The following is a 12,527-nucleotide window of genomic DNA, read 5'->3' as shown; positions in this document are numbered from 1 at the left end:
GTCTTGACAGACTCTGGGGTTTGTGCGCCCATCTCACATCTATTGGCCGGGGGCCAGCGCTGTCCGCAGACACTTCCGGGTCACGTGGCCAGCGTGACAACGCTGCTCTGGCGAGCCAGAGCCGCACACGGAACGCCGTTTACCTTCCCGCTGGTAAGCGGTACCTATTTATCTACTTGCCCCCGGGGGTGCTTTCGAACTGCTAGGTGGGCAGGCGCTGGGACCGAGCAGTGGGAGCGCACCCCGCCGCGGGGATTCGAACCGCCGACCTTTCGATCGGCAAGCCCTAGGCGCTGAGGTGTTCTGCAAATTCTCCATATTAAGCGTAGGAACATAATCTACATGATTTAGCTGAAAAATCCCAATGTGCCCACCTACCTAAAAAGGTTGGTGACTCTTTTCTACAATGAATGTTGATATACTCCAGGAAGTATGGGAAGAGACTTTGTGTGAACAAAAGAAAGAAGAAAAAAAGGATCAGATGTATGAATGTTTGTCTTCTTCCTTCTGCCTGAAATTCTGTTCTCAATACCAATTCAATGGCACCCCTTGGGGGGTTGGTTGCTTCTTCTCCATAGAAGTAACCTTACATTGGCAGTGTACATGAAGTGGAGTGATGGACTTGCATCGGTACCTTCCGCCATAATCCACAGCCAATGGTGATTCAACACAGGTGATTCTGCCATTTTGCATAATATGTAACAGGACTCATTGCAAATGTGTCAGCTTCAGTGATAACATCTCAAGAGTTAAAGCATTTGGGAGTTGATTAAATTGAAATGCTTTAGGTAACTAAGCATTACATAATAGTGCCACTTAACAGAATGTACGTCATGGTTTCCTGTGGTTACTCCTTTTCACAAAATAGATAACTCGTAGGTAGGTGATTCTATATAATTTCATTTCAGGTATTCAGTTGAAAGCATAAAAAGCATATTTTCCTTTTTTTAAATTGTGACTTCTTTGATTCCCACTTCTAAGAGATGCCCCAACTCTTTGAATCATCTCCTCAAACATTTGTGTGCTTTTCTTTGTAGGGCCTTGTGGCCATCCATCTTTGTGAATGAAGCAGAAAGGTTAAGGAAGAATCTCATTTTCTAAGTTGACATTAAGCAGGATATTAAAATACCTACCTCTTTGTTGCACCATCCATCTTATGAACAAAGGAACATGTCCTAATTTGTTTTACACACAGCTAAATTATTCAGTGCATCACTAATACTAATCTTGTTCCTTGCCTATGTCTGTGACTTTAGACAAAGAGCTCAATTGTAATTTCTATCCAGGTTCTATCTTTTAATTATAAAATAATAACAGTAGTTATTAAGGCAGACTAGTTTCATTTGACTGATTATGGTATACAGGTCTACTAAGAAGTAAGCCCCATTTAATTCAATGGAACTTTCTGCCTGGGAAGGGTTCATGCGAATTTACCTTAACATGGTGAATTTATTATACATTGCATGCAGTGAATTATTGCAACATCCTTTTTTCTGTACGGATGCATACATAAGGGATAGTTTTTCATGAGGGTGTTGAGGCACAGCACATTTATCCCTCCCATTTATCTCCTCTTCCGTAGCCACAAAAAGGAGTTTGAAAAGCTATGCCTAGCTTCTGATTTCAGGTAACCACAGTTTTAGGTTCCAGATAGCATTTTGACAGCTATGCCTAGCATGCCAACTACAGCTGGCCATGGTGATTGCATTGGTTACCTTAAGACTCTGTTATTTCAATGTGCTCTATGTGTGGGTATCCCTGGTTCCGGGCAAGAAGCTCCAGCTCCTTCAAGATGCTGCAGTTAGACTGTTGGTGGGCCCCACACATAAAAGCTTGCAGAAGCTGCTGATATGGTACCAAGGCAAGTTCAAGGTTCTTCTATTCATTTACAAGACTCTTAACATCTTGGGTCCAGGATACTTTAAGTGCCTGACTCCTTATATCCCCGATTGGTCACTGAGATCTTCAGAGGATCCCTCATGGCCCAGATGCGTGGCTTGTATCCACCAGGAGCCATGTGTTCAGTACTCTGGGCCCAACTCTGTGGAACCCCTGTTGAGATCAGAGAGGCTTCCCCACTCTTGAATGAGCAGCACCTAATGAGAAGTTTTATTTTTAATTTCAACAGGCATTTTAAGTATGTTTTCTGATCTTATGGATAACTGATTTTATTTTTATTGTAACTTTTTAAACCTTACCCTACCTCACTTAAGGGATGCAGGTGGCGCTGTGGGTTAAACCACAGAGCCTAGGACTTGCCGATCAGAAGGTCGGCGGTTCGAATCCCTGTGACGGGGTGAGCTCCCGTTGCTCGGTCCCTGCTCCTGCCAACCTAGCAGTTCGGAAGCAAGAAAAAGTGCAAGTAGATAAATAGGTAATGCTCTGGCAGGAAGGTAAATGGCATTTCTGTGCGCTGCTCTGGTTCACCAGAAGCAGCTTAGTCATGCTGGCCACATGACCCGGAAGCTGTAAGCCGGCTCCCTTGGCCAATAAAGCGAGATGCGTGCTGCAACCCCAGAGTCGGTCACAACTGGACCTAATGGTCAGGGGTCCCTTTACCTTTAGCTTTACCTTACTTAGAGCAGGTGTGAGGAATCTTTGGACCTCCAGATGTTGCTGAATTAGAACTCCCACCAGCCCTAGCAAGCCTGGCCATGGGGTAAGCTAAAGATTCCCCACACCTGGCTTACAGACTGAGGTGTGAAGCAGTATGTAAATAGTTGAGAGAGATAGACAGATAGGAGGAAAGAACAATAAATTGATACCATTGATTTAAAATACTGTATGGTATTCAGTTACCTGATAAATGGTCATAATGCACAACTCTGAGGTGGTATTCAGACCTATTGAAATTGATGATCCTAACTTAGTCAGGCTCATTAATTTCAGTGGTTCTACTCAGAGTAAAACTTAGTTGAATATAACCCACAGTTGTCTTTTTGTGCCTGTTCAGTTATTATATACAATTCTACCAAATTTATATCCAGCATAAGTTCAAAGTAGTACTATACATTTACTACTATGCATTTGTTTTTATTTATTTAACAACATGTTAAATGCTTGACTGTAGTCTAACTTCTAAGTGGTTTGGCGTGAACTCAAAACATGAGTGTTTCAAATTACCCAGGAGGATGGTGCTTGGTCATTATTTGCAGATTATGCAGAAGAGCAGGTCAGTGGCTCCCTGCTTGGATTGGGGTGGGATGCTATACATTATCTTTTGGGGTGGGTTTAATTGTATATAGGCTAGGCTACCCACTTCCTTTTTATTCCAACTTTGAAATCGTCTCTGTTCCCTTGCTTCCCTCTTCGAGTACTGTTCAGTCTATCCATTTGTCTATCAGTCCTTCTTTCAATGTGCTTTTGGTGGTTTTCCATTTTACTTTGTGAAGTGATTTGACTGAGAAACAATAGCTTGTTCCAATGCCACTCAAGAAGTTTCATGGTTGAGTGGGATTTTGAAACCAGGCGTTGTAGTCGCTTAAGTTTTACTCAGAGTAGACCCATTGAAATTAATAGACCTAAGTTAGTTTTGTTCATTATTTTCAATGGGTCTACTCTGAGTAGGACTCGCATTGAATGCAGGCAGCCTCAGGGCTCCTAGCAGATTAAATCTAATGTGCACACTGGCTTGCCTATAGAGTCCTGCTTTATTTTCCCCATAAAGAGTATTCTTTGGCTAACGACAAAATATTTTGTGAAGAATTAACATGTGCTCCTTCAGCAATTCAAGCAAAATATGTTTCCTATCACTGCAGCTGTCAAGAAACATTGCAACGTCTTTTTTCCTGCAGCGTAAGACAGGCCAAATTTGACTATATTGCAGTGAAATGGTAGCTGTCGTCACCTCTGCCCATTAGTTTAGTCTGCACTATCTTTCATATGAAACTCTGTGCATGTAATTAAAATTCCATTTTAGATTGAGCATTAACAGCAACAGCCCTATTAAACTGAAGGGAAAGGGGGTAGAGAGAGAAGGTATCACTGCAAACAATATGACATTAATTGGTTTTGATGAATATGCTGTTTCTCATTAGCAGATTAGTAATTTCACTATAAAGGGATTTGGGGATAGGAAATTAAAGATTAAGAATGGAGGATAAAGTGGCATTGAGGAGGGAAGGAAAAGCACCAGCATTTTATTATTATTGTTTCTAAAATGATAGATATTTATTTATCCCATACCTCTTCAAGATTGTTAATAGAGCTGTCTTGTGATTGCGTGACTGTGAATGTCTGGCCTGTCAGTAGAAGCCTGGGAAATTTCTACAGAAGTATGTTATTCAAATAAAAACTTTGGATTCCAGTAGTGGAGCAGTACATTTTACTGCTGAACTGTGTGGCAGTTAGAGAGAAGGTCAAAATTGCACAGAACGCACACGTAAGCGGGTTTTACAATTAGTAATCTTTTTTTAGAATAATGAACGCAAAAGTGAAACAGAATCAGCTGGACTTTCAGCGGGCAGTCACCTAATGCAGCCATGAAAATTAAATATCATACCCTAATAATACAGTTATAGTTGCTATATATAGTTTCACAGAAACAAACCACAAATTGTCCCACAGATTATCAAACCATGGTTAATTTCATGAAAGCTTCCCCCCCCCCTCACCTGCTCCCCTCAGACTGCCTGATATCTTGAGTACCTAATACTGACATCATCTCCTTATCCGCCTAGACAAACAAGGCAGGGAGGTTTCCTTGGGAATTTGGCCGAATGTTGCCTTCAACAGCCAAATATTACCTTGGAAATTCTCCCCACTTTCTAACTCCAACATGGATAGCTAGACTGCCTCTGTTCTTGGGAGGATTCGTTGTAAACACCTCTTCCACTGCTAATATATATTGCCAGTGTGACCCCCCCAAAAAAGACTGGAGTTGCATGCTGTGAGAAGCTTTCTTTTCACGCGGAGTCAGTTTGTGGCATCAGTACAGTTGCGGAAAAATCCAGGAAGGGCTGCACTGAAACACATCTGGAGTTCGTTTGCAGCTCTCTTCCCTGCCCAGTTGCATCTGCTGTTGAAATGATGGACTCCACACAACACCAAAGGCACCAGGGGTTTCCTCTTAAAGCAGAGATGGTCTCAACAGTTCAAGACCTACTGGTGTGGTGAGAGCCGGTGTGGTGTTGTGGTTAAGAGCGGTAGACTCCTAATCTGGTGAAACGGGTTCGATTCCCCGCTCCTCCACATGCAGCTGCTCGGTGACCTTGGGTCAGTCACACTTCTCTGAAGTCTCTCAGCCCCACTCACCTCACAGAGTGTTTGTGGTGGGGAAGGAAGGGAAAAGGAGATTGTTAGCTGCTTTGAGACTCCTTCGGGTAGTGATAAAGCGGGATATCAAATCCAAACTCTTCACTATTCCTGCAGCCCTGCTGCTCTTCTGGAGTATAGTTTCAGAGATTGTAGCAGCTGCTTGATGGAGAAGAGCAGGGATGTCCAACCAGTAGATCGCAAGCTACCGTTAGATCCTGAGCTGATCCTGGTAGATCACGGGATCCTTACCGTGTGCAAAAAGTTACAAGGAAAAAGCTAAAAGACTGTGTGCAATCCCCACCCCCAAAAAAGTGCTCAACAACCCTGGGCACTCCTAAAAAAAAACCTCAATAACTCTGGGGAATCCACCCACCCCTCATATGCTCTTCCTCCCTCCAATAACAATGAATAGAACACTGTCAGTTTTTTTATACTTTTTATAAAAGTATATAAAGGTAAAGGGGCCCCTGACCATTAGGTCCAGTCGTGACCAACTCTGGGGTTGCGTGCTCATCTCGCTCTATAGGCCGAGGGAGCCGGCGTTTGTCCGCAGACAGCTTCCGGGTCATGTGACCAGCATGACTAAGCCGCTTCTGGCGAACCAGAGCAGCGCATGGAAACGCTGTTTACCTTCCCGCCGGAGCGGTACCTATTTATCTACTTGCACTCTGACATGTTTTTTAACTGCTAGGTTGGCAGGAGCAGGGACCGAGCAATGGGAGCTCACCCCGTCATGGGGATTCGAACGGCCGACCTTCTGATTGGCAAGCCCTAGGCTCTGTGGTTTAACCCACAGTGCCACCCGCGCCCCTTTTATAAAAGTATATACTTTTATATTTTTTTATACTGATCACAGTCTCTTGGGAGTTGGACATGCCTGGAGTAGAGGACAATGTCGGAGGGAGAGTTAGTGCTGACACTGCCAATAGGTCAGTGGAAGATGACAGAGGTGGGAAGACATCTGAAGGCAGCCCTCTTTAGGGAAGCTTTTAATGTTTGACAGACTATTGTATTTTAATATTTTGCTGGAAGCCACCCAGAGTGGCTGGGGAAACCCAGCCAGATAGGTGAGGTATAAATAATAAATTATTATTATTATTATTATTATTATTATTATTATTATTATTAGCATGGGATTTGAAAACAGTGATAGAAAATGGCTACAGACGCTAGTTCTTAGTTTGGGGTGAAATTCTGGTTAGCATTAACCATGATTAATGCAGTAGAGAGACAAGGCAAAGTTCAGTAGGATGTGGAAATTTGAGGGACTGTTCTAAGAGATTTCATCCTGCACCTGGTTTCTAGACCCTTGATTATGAGATACAACAGGTATCTACTATTAAAGTATTATACTACTATTGAAACTGGATATATTTTTGTTGCACAAACATTTTGTATCTTAAACCTAATTTTGTTGTCAGTTGTTTTTAGGCTACGTTTCCAGATCATCAATTCAGAAATTAATAGAAATAATAGACAGCTCCACAGAAATCTATTTTGATTCCTTTAGCAGGGGCTACATGCACAGACACATGTCTAGCAAAGATCAAAAGGTTAGCTGATATTTTATTCAAAAGTGGTGCTTCTGCATCCCCAAAGGTCTGTGTAATTAGTCAAACAAAATCGCTCTTAGTATAGATCAAATGTAGATCTCATCGAAAATATTCTATATTCTTAGGAATCAGCTTGCTTAAGGGGCCTAGGGGAAAGGTTGCTTTCAAATCTGTTCACTGCATGAACTGATTAAAAATATTCTGTTGGCGGGAGAACAAAAAAAGTGCATAATTGACAAAAATAATTACAAATATTCACAGCGAGGAATAATCTAAAATTACACTGAGACGTTTCTTGAGGTTTTTTTTTACCACAAACAAGTGTTATCTTGTAGTATTAAAATACATTATAATGGAACCAAGGGGAATAATTGCAAGAGCACGTCAAGCACAAGGCTTAATTAAATTTTCTTGTTACTACAAAACGATAGCCTTTCAACTAATTTAGGTAGACATTTTGAAAAGCAATTGGAATTGCCTCTGGAAGCACTCTAGGACGTGTAAGTAACAGTAACACTTCAGGGTTTTTACACCCTTGTTCTCTTGGCTTTTCCATTCAATATATTAGACCCTAATACTAAATACATTGATTAGAGAGGAAGCCGCCGTGGTTTATTCAGAAGCTGCATTTACAGCCATGATATCTGGCAGCTTCTTTTTGAGTGCTTCAACCCAATCACACAGGGAGTTGGAGAATCTGCAAGACAACCCCAGAGACCACCAGGAATAAGGTCTGAACTAAAGTTCTCAATGGAGAGCTTTCTGCTCAAAATTCAAGGGAAATGATTTTTTTCAAAAAAAACCCCAAAAACCTCTGGTGGGGACGTTCTTTTTAGGAAGCAGCAAAAATATAAATAAAAATAAATAAATTAAAATATTCAATAGGCTTTCCCTTAGCAGCAGCAGAAATTGACAACCTAATATATTTTGCTGTTTCCTCTGGTAGTGGCAGCAACATAACTTTGCTCTGTAAAGAAGCTCTGTTCTAGGAGCTTTGGGAGGGTGGTGGCAACACCTCCTAGCAACCACTACTATTTCCACAGATGCTGTGGTACAAAGCGAAATCATTCTGGTGGGGAAAATGGTAGCTAGTGGCTGCAGAGAAGATGTTCACTGACAGTAAGGCAGAAGTCCTATCCTACCCCTTCGAAAAACCCATAAAAAGATGCAGAACTGCTGCTGCCACCGACACTGAACCTCAAGAAATTTTGCTCCCACTCTGAAAAAATCACTAACTCCACCCCTTTATTGAATCACTTGATAAACAGTAGGCATCCATTCCTTACTCTGTAATTTTGGAGACCATTTACTTTCAAGAAGACTGGAGTTCTGTAAGAGTTTCCTCAGTGCCTACACTAGAAAATGAGTTACATCTTACCATTCCTTATTGCACATTTTGAAATTTCTTGAAATCCCAGTCCTTCCCAAATTGATTTATTCTTTGTTTTCCTTGTCTTACCATAAGTCACATCCACACCATGCAATAAAAGCACATGGACTCCCTGCCATAAAAGAAGAATCATGGGAACTGTAGTTCACCTCCCACAGGGCTACAATTTCCAGCATCCTTAACAAACTACAGTTCCCAGGAATTTATTTATTTTTTGGGGGGGGAGAAGCCTTATGCTGTCAGGAGCCGTCCTACTCTTGAGTAGGACCCTGGTAGAGACACATGCCCGACTGGCATGTTCTCTCCCTCCTGGTCGATCGTTTGGGAGCTTCAAAGCTTTCTTCTGCCCGAACATCACAGCGACCAATGCCAACAGACATCAACACACTTAGGGATCCGCAGAATCTGCACAGTTAGAGTAACAGACCTCAGTAGCTCAGCATTTGGCTAATCTGCGTTTATTTACATATACACACTCAGAGCATCTTAACTCAGCTCCTTCCTCTTCAGCATCAAACAGCAAAGAGAAAGAACAAAAGACAATAGTCCCACTTCATAGAACACAGTAACACAAACATCCTGTCTCCATCACTTCCCACTCTGTGGAGTCAAAACACACACCGTCATGTGATAGACAACAATCTCATGACTGCAATCACGGAGCAGGAATCTTAACATATGCTTTCAGTGCATGGTGTGGATGTGACTATAGTGTCCATGTTAACTTCTGCTTCTTAATATGGTATAATTAATATGGTATAATTAATTCTGCATGGTTTGCCCTTGCTCTAGTTGCATTTAATTTTGAGTTTTAGATAGCACTATTTTCTGTACAATGTGCAGTGCTGTTTTGTTTTTGTTTTTGTGGGCTGGCATGGAAGGGAGCGAAGCACATAATGGCCTTTGACCACTGTTAGTCTTCATTTAGTTGTTGTGCTTGTCTTGTTGCATTTGGAAATATTGCAAGCTTCAGACAATTCCTTCAGAACAGCATCTTTAATGGCGTTGCTTTCACTCCCTTGGGAACACTTCTCTAGTTTCAGTTGCATTTACATCTGAATAATACATATGGGCATGTACATATTTCTCGAAATAGTATAACACTATAATACGTTCAGCTGTAGAGGTATTATCCCTATTTATGTTAATTAATCATGCTCATTCAAAGATGGGAGAGGACTTTTGAATGAAAAATAATTTATTAGAGTACCCCTTACATAATTTGGAGCAAATATTCCTATAACTGGATTTTTTCTTTCTTTTTAAAGCTTGTAGTGATCATAGAAGATTAACACAATTTTACAAAACATAAGCTTGATTAGAAGAAGATATAAAGGTAAAGGTACCCCTGCCCGAACGGGCCAGTCTTGACAGACTCTGGGGTTTGTGCGCCCATCTCACATCTATTGGCCGGGGGCCAGCGCTGTCCGGAGACACTTCCGGGTCACGTGGCCAGCGTGACAAAGCTGCATCTGGCGAGCCAGAGCCGCACACGGAACGCCGTTTACCTTCCCGCTGGTAAGCGGTACCTATTTATCTACTTGCACCCGGGGGTGCTTTCGAACTGCTAGGTGGGCAGGCGCTGGGACCGAGCAGCGGGAGCGCACCCCGCCGCGGGGATTCGAACCGCCGACCTTTCGATCGGCAAGCCCTAGGCGCTGAGGCTTTAGCCCACAGCGCCACCCGCGTCCCAGAAGAAGATATAAGAAGATATAAAAAGCTTGGTTCGTAACATCCCATCACGCTTGGCTGGAAGTGAAACTCTCCTCTTGGAATCCAGTTAATCCCACACTCTGTTTTCTATGTCTTTGTATGTGAGCTGTACAGTGGTACCTCAGGTTAAGTATTTAATTCATTCCAGAGGTCCGTTCTTAACCTGAAACTGTTCATAACCTGAAGCACCACTTTAGCTAATAGGGCCTCCTGCTGCCGCCGCGCCGCTGGGGCACGATTTCTGTTCTCATCCTGAAGCAAAGTTCTTAACCCAAGGTACTATTTCTGGGTTAGCGGAGTCTGTAACCTGAAGCGTCTGTAACCTGAAGTGTATGTAACCCGAGGTACCACTGTATATTTTTGGGGTTGGTGAGTGCCCAGTGGAAGATGGGAAGGCACTGATAAGTGTGAACAAGCAGATAGGGATAGGAATTACAAGGACAAAGGCTTCAGAGGTCTATTTAAAAACTCTTCAGTAAAATTACTGTTCTTTCCTTCTTTGCCATGCAAGCCACCCTAACTGGCTGGGGGTCCAAATATCTGAAGAATTGCATACTCCCACACCTATGTGCTAAGATAACCTTTCTTTGTGTTCCATTTTTATCAGAAATACATTACTGTACTTATGTACAAAAAAACACGGACCTTTTCTGTGGTGGGATGGATGAAATAGTCTTATCGCTGAAACTTGTTATTTGTGTTGCTGATTAATATGGCCATAGCCCAGACTTTGGTAACCCAGAGCTCAGGTAGATAATTACCTAGATGAGCTCCATGAATGATACACTGACATACAGAATGGCATTTCCTGAATCCATTTCCTGGAATGCCATCCATAGATTATTACTCCCTTAGCTTTGAATTAAGATACTTTAAAACAGTTGTCAGAAAATGAAAATCGTTTTATTGAATCATGGCTTTTTATCCACTCCAGCATTGAGAAGGAGTATCAGGCTGGGCGATCAGGTCCTTACGAACAAACAATATTGCTATACAGTGGTACCTAGGTTTACAACCATAATCTGTTCTGGATGTCCGGTTGTAAACCAAAACAGGTTGTAACCCAAGGCGCGCTTTCGCCAATGGGGCCTCCAAAAAAAATGGGTTGTAATCCAAAAAAAGGGATACACACTTCTGGGTTTGACGTGGTTGTAATCCAAAACAGGTACCACTGTATCTCATACACTTAAAGTGTTATCGACAGTTCAAGTTCAAGTTCTGAAACAACTAGCTGTGCTGTACATTGTTCTGCCATTGATGGGAAGTAATTCCAGGCCATGTTTTCTCACATTATTGATGACCTCATAGGGATGTTGGTTCTCTATATTTCTTATTATCATGCAATGATAATCAATGTTATCTAGGCTACTTGAGTAAGTCTCGTTGAACTTAATGGAACTTACTTCTGACATACAGCAATGGATTATTGTATTCATTGTCCATAAGCGTCAGCATAGAAGTCAGTCTTCAGTTTAGGTTACATGGGTTCAGAGTTCGTATTGTGAATTCGTAAGATTTGCAAGTTTCATGGAGTAAGGACCAGTTTTTATTCATTACTTTATAAAACAACATATATACAAATAGCATTACACAGGTAATAAAAATTACACGTTTCCATTTTTAAAAAGTCTGTAAAAGCTGTTGTTGTAGTTGATGATGATGATGATGATATACTGACCAGCTATGTAGAAAAAATGAATAATGATTTCATATTGAAAGTATTGCAAAAATAACACTGATTAACTGGAAGCATAGCAGGTGTCTGATTGTATGATTGCATGATAGTTCCTTTTTAGTTTCCATATCTATATTCGCAGCATGACTAATCCTCAAGTATGTAACTATATTGAATATATATTCTTAGAAAAATAGAAGTATACAAGCATTTTTAATAGATTGGTGCTACTGAATTGCAATTTTGTTTCATTTGGATGAAAATAGATATTTTTAGATGGCCTGAGTTTCTAAATCCAAGACTTAAAAATTCAGTTCTTTAATGAAATGTGCTGAGTTTTTCATACTAGGGTTCCAACAAATTTGCAGGACACAAATTTAGAAACAGGGAACCCAAGATTAGATTGTTGGTGGGAAATAAGAGAGAGAGGGGTCCAGTGGTTTAGGAGAGAAATAATATGGAATGATGTACATGAAAGGCTTCTTATCTGTGGAAATAAAAAGGAAAGGAAAAAGCTGGGTCTGTAAAGTGGCAAGAGATGGAAAAAAGTAGGTACAACAGGTAGAAGGGGGAAGAAATAATAGGACATGCCACTTTGTGCTGAAAAGAGAGAAAGTTTCAGGGTTTCTTTGCTTTAGTTTATTCATCCTTAAACAATATTAATGATTACAAATCACAAATATATAAAAATATATGGGTGAAGAGTATAAATGACCAAATTAGAAAAGCAGGTGCTAGTATTGATATCAAAATTGTCCACACCTTTCCAAAATTCAACAAAGACATCACTCAATTGTGGTGTAGTGGTTAAGAGCGGTCGTCTCGTAATCTGGGGAACTGGGTTCGCTTCCCCGCTCCTCCACAAGCAGCTGCTGGGTGACCTTGGGCCAGTCACACTTCTCTGAAGTCTCTCAGCCCCACTCACCTCACAGAGTGTTTG

General features: G+C 41.5%; 1 protein-coding gene across 2 annotated transcripts in view; it reads left to right on the top strand.

Annotated features, from left to right (window-relative positions):
• The window catches only part of MMP16 (matrix metallopeptidase 16), a 182,582-nt gene that overhangs the window by 125,313 nt on the left and 44,742 nt on the right, over positions 1-12,527 (top strand). The window lies entirely within an intron of this gene.

Source organism: Podarcis vaucheri (genome assembly GCF_965113315.1).
Source record: "Podarcis vaucheri genome assembly, chromosome: 8".
In the NCBI taxonomy this organism is placed as follows: Eukaryota; Metazoa; Chordata; class Lepidosauria; order Squamata; family Lacertidae; genus Podarcis; species Podarcis vaucheri.
The sequence above is the reverse complement of the archived record's forward strand: the minus strand, read 5'-3'. Positions and strand labels throughout refer to the sequence as shown.